This window comes from Atta colombica, unplaced genomic scaffold, assembly GCF_001594045.1.
Source record: "Atta colombica isolate Treedump-2 unplaced genomic scaffold, Acol1.0 scaffold141, whole genome shotgun sequence".
Taxonomy (NCBI): Eukaryota; Metazoa; Arthropoda; class Insecta; order Hymenoptera; family Formicidae; genus Atta; species Atta colombica.
The window spans coordinates 377748-393133 of record NW_017259230.1 but is presented as its reverse complement, the minus strand read 5'-3'; the positions used below and the strand labels follow the sequence as shown (position 1 = coordinate 393133).

General features: G+C 36.0%; 1 protein-coding gene across 5 annotated transcripts in view; it reads left to right on the top strand.

Annotated features, from left to right (window-relative positions):
• The window catches only part of LOC108684975 (protein capicua homolog), a 59521-nt gene that overhangs the window by 22646 nt on the left and 21489 nt on the right, over positions 1 to 15386 (top strand). For 2 of the 5 annotated variants that reach the window (XM_018189553.1, XM_018189549.1), the window contains exon 1: positions 3652 to 3813. The exons of 1 other annotated variant lie outside the window; for it this stretch is intronic. The gene's annotated coding sequence lies outside the window, so the exon portion shown is untranslated. Of the gene's footprint in view, positions 1 to 3650; positions 3814 to 5265; positions 5339 to 15386 lie in introns of those variants that run through there. 2 more of the 5 variants (XM_018189552.1, XM_018189551.1) reach the window with 2 other exon arrangements.

The window sequence follows — 15386 nt, the reverse complement described above, 5'->3', positions numbered from 1 at the left end:
ATATATATATATATATATAATATACCTGAGGAAATTTAATTTCATAATAAAAAATATATACCGAGAAAAGTGATATGAAACAATGATAAGAAGTTACGCATCGTTACGTATCACTTTTCTCGGTATACATTTTTTGTTTGTGCTATTAAATTTCCTCTTAGTACATTCATTGCATCTGTTACAGCGCTCTATCTGTTCTGCGTGTAATGATCGCCCCTGCTTGGCTATGCAGATATTGCAGATAGCAAGCGTGTGTAGACATGCAAGTGTGCGTGATGCGTCTCGAGCATTTACGCACAGCGTACTAGAGGCTACTATTACGCCAGATGTGTCTACTTTGTCTATGAGTCTTAATGTCGCGATTCTGCTTGACAAAGAACAAAAAAACACAGATTTTAGAAAGAAAGAGACAGATACGCTCTTATATACATAATGAAATAACGTAGCTATGTTTTCCGCTTCCTAAACAAATTGAAAACTTTTGCTGAAGGAATAAATAAAAAAATAAGTATTGTACAAAATTCATGGCTATTATGTGAAATGATTATTAACAATTTTCTAATAAAATAGTGTGATTTGTCAAGAAAAGAAACGTTTTGAGATATTCATGGAATAATAGAATAAAGTTGTGTTTTTCTTTTGTGTACAAAAATCTCGTAAAATCAGAAAAATATTTATGCTATTTTAAAAATCAAATTTTCTACAGAATAATAAAAGATAGATAAGTACGGAAGAAAAGAGATTGTAAAAAGTTTAAGTGAAATATACTATGGAGGAATAAAAACGTAATAAATTAAAATACTGAAATGAGGCATGGACAATAAGATTCAGTCAGTGTTACAAAGAATTGAGGCGGAATGTCAAAGGTGTTGATCCCTGTTGTGTGTATGACAACGGTAATAAATAGAAGCGGAATTGGATTCGATTTCTTATTCTTTTGACTACTCGGAAGCAACTTGAGATTCCGAAATAGTATTATATGACCTGATCTACCAATGTGATTCATAGTCTGTCGCGATCCAACTAGCAGTTGCTGATGTGAAGCTATCAGCTGTGTGTAATCAGCTCGCGAAGAGAAGGAGAGAGAAACAAGAAAAGAAAAAGAGACAAGCGAAGACGGAGCGAAAAGATATGAGATTCATAATCGTTTCGCTAAAAATACATGCATAACGTAACGTAGTCTGCAAGAACTTGTCCGTTTTCTATTCACCATAATTTATTATAATGTAATTATTGATGTAACGATGAGTAAGTCAAACAACAGTAAATTTATGTCACGTTTTCTTGAAAATCTCGTTTCTATGTAATAACTGATTAAATTGATGTATATGCGAATTAGACAAATTTTAACTTTTTATTTTTGCTTTATTTTGTTATGTGACGGTTTCTTAATTATACAAATAATATTATTTAATATTGCTGTTAATCTTTATTTTAATATCTATATTTGTATATGTTTTGTAGCTATATTAAACATTTTTAATTGGACGCTGTATTTTTGCGCATTTTTTAGAAGCATAATGTTGAAATAAATATCTTAATAATTATTTTTAATTAAATTTTTGTAGGTCCAATTTTCTTAGAATTGAATTAGTTAGACTTTGTTACCATTTTTTTAAATGAAACGTATTTTACTAAAACTATATTTTTTCAATCCTTCAAAATATTCATATCTTAATATTTTTTGTTGCGGAAATATCATTTCCGTTTCCAAGAACGAATATCGTTGCGCACACCGCTATGCCTATTAATTGAAAGTTTTTGTATAATAATGATTTTCATGAAGATTTGAGAAAATTAATCTAAAACTTAATATTTCAACTGTCAATTTTTTAAGGAAATCCTCAGAAATTTAACTACTTTATGTTTTCAGTTGACATTAAACAAAAATAATTAAACTTCTTTCAAGAAATCGTGGAAATTAATCAGTATTTAATTTTGGATATTCAGAATTTTAAAGAAATAAATAATTTTAGAGACAATACTTTGAAAAAAATTAATAAACATATACTTGTTTGAAAACTAATAATAATTAATCTACGAGTAAATCTGATTCTTTTCAGTAGTAACATTAATTTCTCAAATGAAAAAAAAATACTAAATAATAAGTATTTTTTAAAATAATTCTCTCGCTAAATAAATATTTACTCCTCTCTCTGAATGTAAACATATATTTATTTGATACAAAAAATCAATTAAATTATTTACCAATTAAATTAATTCCACTATTATCATTTTTTATTGAGTAAATATTTATTTAATGTCAATAAATGTTTGCTTAGTACTATTCAAAGAAATATGCATTAAGATTTCATTTTTTTTTTCAATGTACTAAATATATACGTTAATGACGTTGTTTACTTTGAAACCAATTATATGAAAATAGATCAATTTACATTTTGACACATATAGAAATAAATTTAACAAAATATTATTTAACTGAAGATATTAGATTATCATTGCTTCTTTGATTTGATATCTAACAGTGTAGTATGTTCGGACTACGTTCCTGGGAGGCTTACAAGTTCGTGGCGGCGGACCGCTGGTGATTGGCCATGTGTGTGTGTGTGTGTGTGTGTGTGTGTGTGTGTGTGTGTGTGTGTGTGTGTGTGTGTGTGTGTATCGCGTAGGTGTGTTGCTCCGGGTTAGAAGCTTTCGGACGCGTACACGCATATACACTACTGACTACGGTCGCGCGTGTCGACGACGAGTCACCGCTCGCGGAGTGTAAAAGACTCGGACTCGCGCTGCGTACGCTTAGCGTACAAGTGCATTTGTTCATGTGAGTGCGATCTGCTGGGGACTAGTGGGGACTGAATAGTATACACGTGTGTGTGTGCGTGCGCGCGCGCGCGTGTGTGTGTGTGTGTGTGTTGGAGGCCGGCGACGCGTGTAGGTATGCATACACACGCATAAACTCACGCACGCTGTTAAGATATAGCAACTGTCAGTGGGAGCAAGCGTGTGTTTCTCTCAGCTGCGTGTACATGCACGTGTAAATACAGTGTGAGTCCAGAGACTGTCTGAATAGAAGTGAACGAGCGAGCGCGTCGTTTCGTTTCGGCTCGTCCGAGTGACTCGGTGAAGCGTATGCGTACCGTCCGCCGAGATACATGAGCGTAGAGTAGAAGTGGAATCATAGGAGGAGGCAGCGGTCGGAAAAGGTGAAGGTGAAGGAGGAGGCGCAGGAAGAGGTGGGGGAGGAGAGGGAGGGAGGGAGGGAGGCACCCAGCGGGACGTCGGGAGTAGTGGTGCCGTACGCGACGTATATCAACCTCTCGCTCTCTTTCTCTTTCTCTCTCTCTCGTTCTGTGTGTGTGTGTGTGTGTGTGTGTGCATGCGCGCGCGTGGTCGGCCGCCTCGGTTATACGACTCCTGCTCGTCGCAGGCGGTTCAGTTGAGCAATCGAATCGGAGAGTAACCGGTACAGGCGCGCGAGTGAGGAAGATTCATCGGCAGTGATAGAGGCTGCTGCACCTACGAAGAGAATCGTCGCGACAGATATTGAAATCAAAACGCGTACGCAGCGACGGCGATGTCAATAATTCGGTGCCGCCGCGGCCGGCACAAGCCTCGCTCGCGTCCCCGAACAGCAGCGGTGACGACGTTGCCGTCGTCGTCGTCGTTGCCGTTGCCGTCGTCGTCGTCGCCGTTGTCTCGGCCGCTCTGCTCTCCCGGTCGGTAAAGACTACCGCGACCGTACTTGGTGACGTGACGTGACGCGCGCTGCTGGTGCACGCGGATGCGCTTCGAGAGGCACTCTCCCGAGGCCGTCGCGCTAGAAACTCGGACGGGAGACTACGTCGAGGGTAGGTAGGTAGATAAAAAAAAAACCCGTTCTTCCGGGCGACATCTCGATTTCATTCATTCGTCGTGTATCGTGAGTGTCGAGTGAAAACGCGGATGGCGAAGCACCGGGGATAGAGTGTCTAATAGCTATAAGCAAGTGACGAGGAACGTGTAGAGTGTAAACCCATATATGTGTGTGTGTGTGTGTGTGTGTGTGTGTGTGTGTGTGTGTGTGTGTGTGTGTGTGTGTGTGTGTGTGTGTGGGTGGTCATTATACGTGAGTGCACGAATGAACTCACGAATGATATCGTGTCGCTGATATACAAATACGTGTGTATGCATGTGCGCGCTGGCGCGCGCCGCCTTCTCTCGCGCCTTCAATTTGTGCGTGCATGCATGCATGTGTGTATGTGTGCATGCGCATGTTCAGTAACTCCCGGTGTGGTGTCCGTCTACATTGAAAGCGAGTGAACGCGCGCGTGGAGTAGTCGGTCGCACGTTACGAGTTACGACGAGCATCCATGCCCTAGGAGTTCGTGTACTATACGACGCCTCTCTCGTCTATTTATACGACGACCATATACTCGCCTCTGCCTCTCTCTTGTACTCTCTTTCCTCCACTTTCGTTCCCCTTCTATCCTCCCGTCTCTTTCTCTCTGCCCCTCCTTTGGCATGCATTAATTCCTTCCCCACCAAACGTCCCTACGGTATATCGGCTCCTTTTCTTTTTCCCTCGCCCCCTTCGTTTGTTACTTACCTCCCACCTCACTCAGACACCCACCTCACACATACATTCTCGTTCTCACTCCTGTCTCCTTTCCCCTTCGAGATCACGTCTTTCTCTTCCACCTTTTCTGTTTCTTCCTTCGTCCCGTAACGACATCCGCGAACACGAGTTAGTCGAATCCGAGCTAACTCGAGTCGGTGACTCTTTCTCTCTCTCTTTCTCTCTCTCTTTCTCTCTCTCTCTCTCTCCCCCCACACTCACATTTGTCTCATTCCCTCACTTACTCACCTCTTGTCTCTGCTCTCCTCGTACTCTTACATACATACGGAATGCGCCGTCAGGAATTCTCCCTCACAATGGATTTATTGTGTTAGTGAGAGCAGCTCGAACGCGCGCGCGCGTATTTCTCCGGCACGCTCTCACAAGAGAGTGAGAACGGACAGATATTATGCCAACGAACGAGAGTGAGTGAGCGAGGGGACGTGTGTTGCTACTTGCGCTCATGTGTGTGTATATGTGTGAGTGTGTGTGCGCGCGCGCGCGTGAGAGAGAGAGAGAGAGAGGAGAGAGGGAGAGAGAAAAGGACTTGACTCCGAAAGCGCTGTGCGACCGCCGCCGAGTCAAACGAGTCAAGATGGAGCTGCTAGACGCGTCGGGACCGCGCGAGTTCCACGGATCCTCCGGCGCTGCGATTCCTCCGCACATCCCAGCCTCGTCTCCACCGTCAGCCGTTCGTTCTCGTCGTGCGTGAAAGAAGTCACTGGCTCCGTGAATTATCTCCGGTGTCTCTCAGCGGAACGGATCCGTTGCATTTTTCGGATGGTAACAGTCACCCTCTTCCACGATCTCCCTCCGCTATCTTTACGCTGAAATTTGCAGTGCTGTGCTCCTTGGAAGTGCGTATGCGTGCAAGTGCCGATCGTAGTTTTGTTCCGATGAAACGATAGCCGCACTGTGATTTCACAGCGAGCTCGATTGGACGCAGTCAGTGCGCATTAGTACATATTAAAGCCGTTGTACTCTGATCTAATCCAAGTGTAAAAGTTGAATGCAAACATTTTGATTTATAAAATACATTTTTATCAAACAGCGCAATAAAGTTGTATTAAGAATTTCGTGATTTAATTTCGTTATCTATGGTTTGTTGAACACACGTCTCTACGTCAAATTTCTATACAACGGCTTTAATGTATATACCCAATTGAATTTGCTATTGATTAACAGTGCTCTTTTTTATTTTCTTCCCTCCCTCTTTATTTATTTGTTTACAACTATTTAGTAAAAAAAAAAGCAGGTTCGCAATTGTAGAATTATTTAGTAGACAAAATAATTGATCTTACTCTCGTGTCTCGCTGAATCTATAAATGCATAAATCAATTATCTTTAAAGAATCTTACGACAGTCGTATTGAAAAAAAATTACTGAATCTTAATACATGTTTTTTTAATTATAAACTAAGTAAACATTTATTTATAGTAAGTATTTATTCGATAAAAAAATGATAGTTAAATTAATGATTTTTATATAAAATAAAATAAAGTTCGCATTTAGTAAATGTTTAAACTAACTTAAAACTATTGAAACAAATTTGTATTAAAATTTAGTTTTTTTTTTTTTTTTTTTTTTCATGTAAAGATAGTTTTTCTGTTGAACGCAATTCTGTGAGTCTCGTCAGAATGGAATTCTTGGTATCGCGCTTCAAGTTTGTTGTCGAAAATTCGTTTGTTGTTGAAAATGCGTTTTGTATGACGCTCGACGCATTCTCCAATGATATGCGATATTACGCTTGCCGTAATATGTGATGGTTTTTTTCTCTATTTCTCTCTTCCTCCATTCCTTCGTCTTCTCTTTCTCCATCTTTCTCTTTTTTTTCCACTTTCATAACAAGATTACGCTGCTTCTCTACAGTGCATCTTTGCGGCCTGGGACAGCATGTGACTGGTCTCTTCAATGTCGATGATTACGCTCTCTTTCTCTCTTCTCTTTTTCACACGCTTGCTTGCTTGCTTGCTTGTTCTTATGTGTAGGTGGATATGTGTTATATGAATCCAATAACGCCTTTGCACAGTGCGATTGATCATGTTGCGGCGAAATCGTCATTGCCACTTGAATGAAAAGTATTCCCGGTGTGCTGAATGCGATTGAACAACGAAATATGGTGATTATCTTTCGTCACGTTGCCAGTTATGAACGGATTTATCGATCTAGAATTGTCGTCGATTTGCTCAGTGATCCTTGATGTTATCCGAACGAAAGTAAGCTTTCAAAACTTTATTGTCACCACGAAACACTTCGATCTTAAATATATATATATATATACGCATGTTCAAGATCTCACTGATTATTGACGAAATAATCGGCAACGAGATGATCATCCTTGTGCTATGTACAATTATGTATGCTATTCCCATAATAATTCCCTCGACGGTCTATGATGTATTAAAAAGGTTTCTTTGTTACACTTTGTAATACTACAAGATATTAAAAGCACACTGTTATATGGCTTCGTTCAGTGTGATTCAAGTGTAAATAATCTCGGTTTAACCGCATGATTCTTCCATCTTTCTTTCTCTCGACTTATCTCCATCAAAGATATAATCGTAGCTATAGAATCGAGCTGATGAAACTGATTATTAATCGTCTTTGTTGGCCATTTCCTCGACGGTGATCTCGACCAAACGGAAATTGGAAAAACGTCCTTCGGGGTTCGCGAAAATACCATGTCGTGATAGTGTTATTCGCGTACCCGAATAAAATCGTGCCACCTCGATAGCCAAATCCGCGGGTGTATTTTCGTCCGATAGCCGACGGAAAGTTCAAAGTTGAATCACTCGCGATCAACGATAAGATTATGACGCCACGCGCGCGCGCGCGCGCGCAGCATATCTACGGCTCATCTTTTCCGCGCGTTCTTCCTCTTCTTCTTCTTCAACGAATGCCGAATGGCGCGATCGGACCGAATGGTCCGAATATTCATAGTTTGGGTTCATTGATCTATCTGATCAGGTCGATTATGGAATATAGGTGCTTTCTATTTGGTGACATAAATTGATACAAGAATCATTCTAGTTTTCTTGGCATCAGTTAGTAACAAAGATAAAACGATACGATTCACGATTTTGCTAAAGTATCTAAAAATTTAGCTAGATATAGATCTGAAAATAAATTTTGTTGAACCATCAAATATATAGGACGTTCAAAACTAATTATTAGAGTATCAAAATTGTTTGTGGCATTGCTTGTTTTCTACATAAATATTTTGATGGTCCAATAAAATTATTTTCTAATCCGCATCTAGCTAAATTTTTAGATATTTTTAGATATTTCATCAAAATCGTTCTTTCTGATTTGTGTCACTAATACTTATTTCCACCAATGTGGATTAACTTTAATCTCAGTTCAATCTATTCTTCATCTTTTTCTAGTTTTAAAAATTAGAAAAAAATAAAGAGTAAGTTGAATCGAGATTAAATCTACATTGATAGAAACGAGAAACTTCCATTGTTTTAATACTTCGATCAATCGGCTACTTATTGCTCAAGTATTCAATTTCAATTGTCTTTACGTGAAAACATGCAAGAGTCTAGATAGATTGCATGGAAAATTAACAAAATTAACAGCGAGATAAAAATTTTGAATGAATGATAGTTTTTAAAACAAGCAAGCCAGTTTAACTAAAATTGATTTATTCAAAAATTCTTTAAAGAAATGTATTAATTAGTACTCATACTAGAACAGGATAAGGTGATACAATTTCGAATATGATATACACAGAAAAATATATAACGCTAATAGTAATTACGTATAGTATGCACTTGAATAAATTTGATGCTTGCGACGAACTTATTATAGATTTGCAGATATATTAATTTTTGAAATACTTATTTGAAACAAGTATTTCAAAAGTTAATGTATTCGTAAATCTATAATAAGTTCGTCGCAAGCATCAAATTTATTCTGAATTCTAATGTTTAATCAAGATTATTAAATTAAAATAAATTCAATTTGCTTATTATATAAAGTCGTTTCTTCCATTAATTTTATAATATTCTAAAGAAAATAAATTCTTTTTGAGTACATAATAAGGATTTCTAAATTTTATATTAAGTATATTTTAAAATTATTATCAAGAAAATATTCTTTGCTTATTCAAAGATAGCCATTGTTTAAAACGAAGAAAATTAATTGAGTAATAATTAATTTTCCTAACAATAGAATGATATTTTTCTATATATATATCTTATCCTACACATTTGATTTTCTGTTTCTCTTTCAAATTTTATGTTTAGTTCTCGTTTACCATAGTAGATTTATAACGAAATATATTTTGCCATGACACATGAGAGACATACTTTAACTATATGAATATATAAAAAGAGGAGGTGTCATGAATTTGATATCGCTGATCTAAATTCGCGAGAAAGAAGGGGAGAAATATACAATTTCGTAGCAAAGATCGGTGAAGACGATGCGATCGTTTTGCGCGCGTAAACATTCGGTTGTTTTGTGTATCGATACAAATTTGTATTGTTTACGACTGAACTTGCGTTATCTGCTGCAATTGTTAAACGCTAAGCCGGTTGTGTAATCCAAGCGAGCCGATCGCAATCTACGATCTGAAACTGTGACACGATTGCGAATATGGAGTGCCAATATTGGAACACATGGTATCGCGTAAGAAGCGTGTATTGCAGGTACCGATAGCATAATCTCGCAACACTGAATAATTCCATATGAATTTGATTGTGTACAGGATATTATCTCGTAAGATGCAATCTTTTTACGCCCAGTAGCGTAACCTCGAATTCTAATTTTTTAATATAACCGAAAATTCGCTGAAGAAAAATCATGCGGAATCGTTCGTTAAATTTAATTTTCATTACTGGAAAAATTGATGTACCTCCGTATTTGCTGTATAAATTCTGCAATGACGCATGAGAGATAATCAATAAATCCTCTATCTGAGTTTAATAATGTCAATTTACGTTACCGAAAGCTGGAATAATGAAAAGTTAAAAATACGAGCCGTATAAAATTATAGTTTGGACGAATTATTCCGTTCCTCTGGACAGTTGTGCATTTCGATCGATGAAACAATCAGTGTCTCGTAATGTGTAATAATACATAAGAGAAACGTGGAATTGATTTCTTTCTTTTTATGGAGCTTTTGTATATTTGCAAATTTATGAGATTACGTCGCGCTTTGGAACGATAACAAAAGGGAAGCTGTTTAGCGATTTCGACAATCAACCAAAAAATGAGCAATTTTCTTCATATATACCTTGTTAGATATCAAAAGAGCAATGGGAACCTAACCCTCTTGAGTTAAATAACATTTTGTTACTTTTAATTTCTGTATGTGTCAATGTACATTATTCTTTTTCTTTAGTTAGTTTTAAAATAATGTTCATATTAACATATGCAATTTTAGTAAATAATAAACTAAATTTGAATCACATTTTCTTAAGTTAAATTACTATAACTTCATTACTTACAATTAAATAACGCTATATAAAATAGGAACAGTGGTAATCTATAGAAATAATAAAAAAATAACTCAAATTGAGTATAATTTGACGTTATGAATTTAAGTGTTAAGATTAACGATAAAAGATAAAACTCTTTTTAAAATAATTTTTCAAAGCGCGAATGCGTGTTTATTGTTTTATCGCGTCATCATATGTCCATCCACTTTCTAGAATGTCTCTGTTTCGTGCACAGACATATCTTAGCACGTATTGTTCATACTTGGAACAGGAAAGTCTTAATTCTTAGAGATGCACTTCTTTGGAATGTCTAAAATATTTATTTCATCATTAGTTATTGTCAGCATTCCCTTTGTAATGTTAACGGATTGTCCGTGCCTGGGAATTGACGAATAAAACGTGTATGAGAGTTTTTTTCATCTTGGTAAATTAATAGCAACGTTTGTTCATTGCTACGCAATCGCTGTTTCTTTTCCTTTAAAAAGCAGTTTTTTGAAACTGTCAATATTTAAGGAAACTTTTACAGAATCTCAGTTTGTTCTGGGATATTTTCTTTGATTTAATAGCTAGAATTATTTATTTTACCTCAACTGTAAAACTTTATGAAAAAGTAAAGTTAACAAAAAAACTATGTAAAACTGTGAAAACTAAAGTCACAATTTTTAATAGTTTCTACAAAATTAATGTACGTTAACGTTTATGCGAAAATTTTTTGCAAGCGATTCCTCTTTCTCTTCCTCTTTTGATTCCTCCCCCTCTTTCTCTTTTTGTCTCCTCTCCACTATCTCATCTCGCTGTGTCTATACGGAATGAACCACGTGGTTTACAAAGGTTCACGTATATGATAATCGTTATCAGTTCGCACTGCTCATCGTTATCAGCAACTTGTAAACGTAACGAATGCGTGTTATTTCTTCCGGAGTGTAAATCTTGAATGCGTGTCTCCGATCGATTACATTCGATTAACATTCAAAAATATGATCAATGTGTCCGTATACGAGTGGTGAGATTAATAATAATCAGGAGGATTCGCGAGATCTGCGTTCAAGATGTCATGTATGTTGAGTTATATCTCACGCAACTAATTTGCGATACTAATTAGACTCTTTTTTTCATTGTCGATTCGTTTTATTTGCTTCAAACAGATGCATGGATGGATTCAATCATTTTTGAGGTCTTGAATTGTTCATGAATCTTCTTGCGTTAGTAAGATTGGGGGCGTACATTGTGTAATAAGACTCAGCGTTATTAATTATGCACATGTACATATATATTACTTAGATATATGTATAAATAATGCCGGAGTAAGATAATAGGGTATCGAGATTATTTCGTTACATTCGTCTTACATAACGATCAATAATATCATCAAAGATTATTAAATATCACAAGCGTTTTCAGTAAATATAACAAAACAGATCTTGCATTTTTTTTATCGAAGTCATTCAGCATAAATTTAGCATAAATTTTGCGCTCCGTTTTGCAATTGGCTAATCATTGAATTCAAAATGACGGAAACGACGACTTCCTTAATTTTAAACTTTTCATTCAATTTTTTCCATACTTACGTTGTATGTGTTTAATCCATGCAAGGTAGATCTATTTCCTTTTGTTTGCTCTATACATTTTCCTTTCTTTTCTCGAGTCCTCAAATGTATAAGAGTAGTTACTTCTAAGTTATCTTAAACCACATATCTTTAAATTTCTGAAAGCCCTTTTAACTTAAAAGCCATTTATCTACTAGAAAATAGATAAATACAATTAAAATTGAAGGATCAATTGAAGGACATTATTGTATTTGAAACAGAAAAACAAATTTTCTCTATGAATAAATAGTCATTTTAGTACATTTTATTTCAATTACGAAATACGATCCTCGTAAATACGATTGGAATGAGTAGACGTATAAAAACAATCTTCTTATAGCATTCGTTTAGAATGTTTTTATAAGATTTTTTTTATTTTTCTTTCATTTTACCGCGAAGAAAATAAGTGATCTTGTGTGCGATTTCGTTATTCTTTAGTGCAGCTCTCGCGATCTAACTTTGCGACGTTATAATAAATATTGACACCGCGTGTACTTGACTCTCTTCTTTCGCCTCTCTTCTTCCTCTTCATTTTTTATTCCTGCGATTGGCGTGCACGTGCGCATTCGCGTGCACACGTTCCATTGCACGCGTTCGCTCATTGGTCGCGATGTTGCGTATTGCGATTGGGCGCGGGTTACGTGCGAGTTACGTATATGTTATGACACACGTCACACGTGGTCATACGGCGTAAGTGGCGCGAAGAAGAAGATCAGTCTATGGATTGAGTGGAACGAAGGTCGTCACAATAGGGCGAATTAATTAATTAATTATTCCAACTTAGCATAGTAAAAAGTCGATAAACATAAAATCACGTAACGACTTTGACGGAAATAATAATAATTATAATAATTATATAAAAAATAATAATTATAAAGCCGGTATCATTACAGAAATATATAGATAGTTTAAAGTACAGGTCGGAAGGATCCGTTCGAAAGAGCAATTACATTGAGAAAAAAATTTATTTATTTGATTTAATTACTTCATTAAGTTCGTTTTTATTTCTTTCAATGATGTATATAAGGCAAACTTATATTATAGCCGTATTCACGATTAGTTTATTTTAAAAACGTTTTAAATAATGTTTAAGATGCTAATGCGACTCTTTGATTAAGTATGGCATCTTAAGATTGTATTTAAAAGTCTACTTAACAGACTTACATATAGGAACTGAATATCAGTTGACTATGAATATCGGTTTGTATTTGACTTAAATACACATTCTAACGAAAGAAAAAATTAAATTAATTTAGTCAAATAAATAATTTCTTTTTCAGTCTACGTATATAAATAATTAATATATACTATTTTATCTTGTTTCTCTTATCATATTTGCTGCAAATAATTAAAACATTATACTTATGCTTGTTTTCTTAATGTTTATTATAATTTATTTATTTATTTTTATAAATTCATAACAAGTAGTCAAAGTTTTCTATCATTTTCAAATTAAATTAATTTAGTCAAATAAATAATTTCGTTTTCAGTTTATCTGTATAAATAATTAATACAACTATTTTATCTCATTTCTCTTATCATATTTACTGCAAACAATTAACATTATACTTATGCTTGCTTTCTTAGTGTTTATTATAATTTACTTATTTATAAATTCATAATAAATAGTTAAAGTTTTCTATAATTTTTAGTCTGTTCGTAGTGTTGTCTTTCTTTGAATGTGTAAGAATAGAATTATAATTGAGATTAGAGAATGGCAAAACGAAACATCCTCGAAATCGAAAGATTTTGTATACAACATTATTCATTATTTTCGACACACTTTTGACAATTGTATTATAAATATTTTTATTCATTTTAAAGAATCGAATAATAGAGAAAAACTTTTTTTTCTTCTTTGCGACTTTTGCGAACGATGTGAGTGTTACTGTTGGGTGCATTTGCGGTTTTGCAAGCGTGTGAATTTTATTTCTTCATAGGACGTCATTATTCCGGGCGCTAAAAACTTACGTCCAATGTCTTTTGTTGTTTTGAAATCCGTTACATGCGATCCTTCATATGCTACCGCGCGTTGTTTACGGGTGTGCGTGCACGCACGTCTGCTTTTCCATGCAATTGCTTTCCGTGTTTCGTGATAAACCTCACGAAAATTAGGACAGTGCTATTATTCGTCTTCGGGAACGATTTTGCAATGTATCTAAAAAGTTCCCTCGCTTCTTCGTTAATTTGCTCGTTATTTTAACAAAGATTTGTCCAGTGAGATAACAGCGAATATAAAGGGAGGACAAATTTTCCTTGTACTATGGAGACACAAAGGAGGGAATTACACTTATCTTTCCGTTGAAGTTCTCATCAATCTTCAATTATTCCACGAATTTTTTGAAAAGGCAGAAATATTTGGAATTAAAATTATTTTCGATATACTTCTAATTTGCGATATATCAGTCGTAACTTGATGTTCCAAAGATATGTTTCGACAGACAGCCGGTATATCACGCACAGAAATGTACACCGCAGCTGTGTGCAACACGTGACATACGATTCAACATATGTAACATTCGGTCAACGTTTTGTGTGTTCCCTCTCTCTTTTTCTTTCTTATTTTCTTCTTTCTCCCTCCCTCTCTCTCTCTCTCTCTCTCTCTCTCTCTCTCTCGCTTTGCTACGTCACAACGATACAAGCGTATATGCTACTGCTGAACATCGGTCAATCTGTTTATGGAAGAAACTTGCGTGTAACTCGATTGCGATTTGTGTGCTACAAAGCGGCCCTTAAGAGCCTTTGCTTTTATGTTACATAGACACATGTGTGTATGTGTGTGTGTGTGTGTGTGTGTGTGTACGTGCGTATAAGCGTGAATAATTTGCGGCTACTTCGCATGCGGCCACGACTCGAGTGCACAGTGCACACTCCCCTTCCGAGTAATGACTATTATCTCTGGGAGACGGTCGCTTTCGTTTTCAGCATTGTCGAGATCGACGATGAATGGCGCGCACGTGCGATTTGTAATCGCAAGTATCGAGTCGTCGTCATCGTCGTCGTTGTCGAAGTTTAGTTGTGCCCGATTATCAGTTTCAAGGTATTGGAACTAATTTCCTATCACCGTGCGCATTCCTTTTCTTTCTTTATATAAAGTATTGTAAAAACTTCATTAACTTACAGCAAATGTCATAAACATAAACTAAACTTTTGCTGCTATAAGTTTCGCATCGATTGCATTTGCAAGAAATCTTTGAATGATTTATGAGAGAAGGATTTCATATATGTATGCAGATTACTTTGAAACTCTGTTTTCTCTTTTGTTTATATTTTACTACTGTATGTATGTGATTATAATAATTATTTATTTATATAGGCTTAAAAAAATCCGCTAGATGTGAATTACAAAAATCCTGGAGTAACGACTTCATATTTACTATGCTCGAATCTTATCTCTCACTTCTTTGTCTTAGCACGCGAAGTTGTACACATAAATGCACGCGCGAGTATGTACACACACATAAGAATACAATGTGTGAATACGAATGTGTACGTAACGACGGAACGTTAAAGGGCAATGTCACGCCGTAATGAGTCTGGAAATTCATCGATGCCTCGCTCAAATCACTATAAATGTCACTTAATACGCCCAACACGTCACTTTCCCTGTCGCGACACCCTATCAAAGTGCCCTTATTCTGCGGAGAAAGTATAAAATGTGAATAAAGAGAGAGAGAGAGAGAGAGACATTTGCCAGTAGGGTGATACGTAACTTGACTCTTTAAAAAATTTAAGAATCGCGATTTAAAATAGGATCGGAAACATTTCATCTCCACTCTCGTACTTTGTCCTACTTTG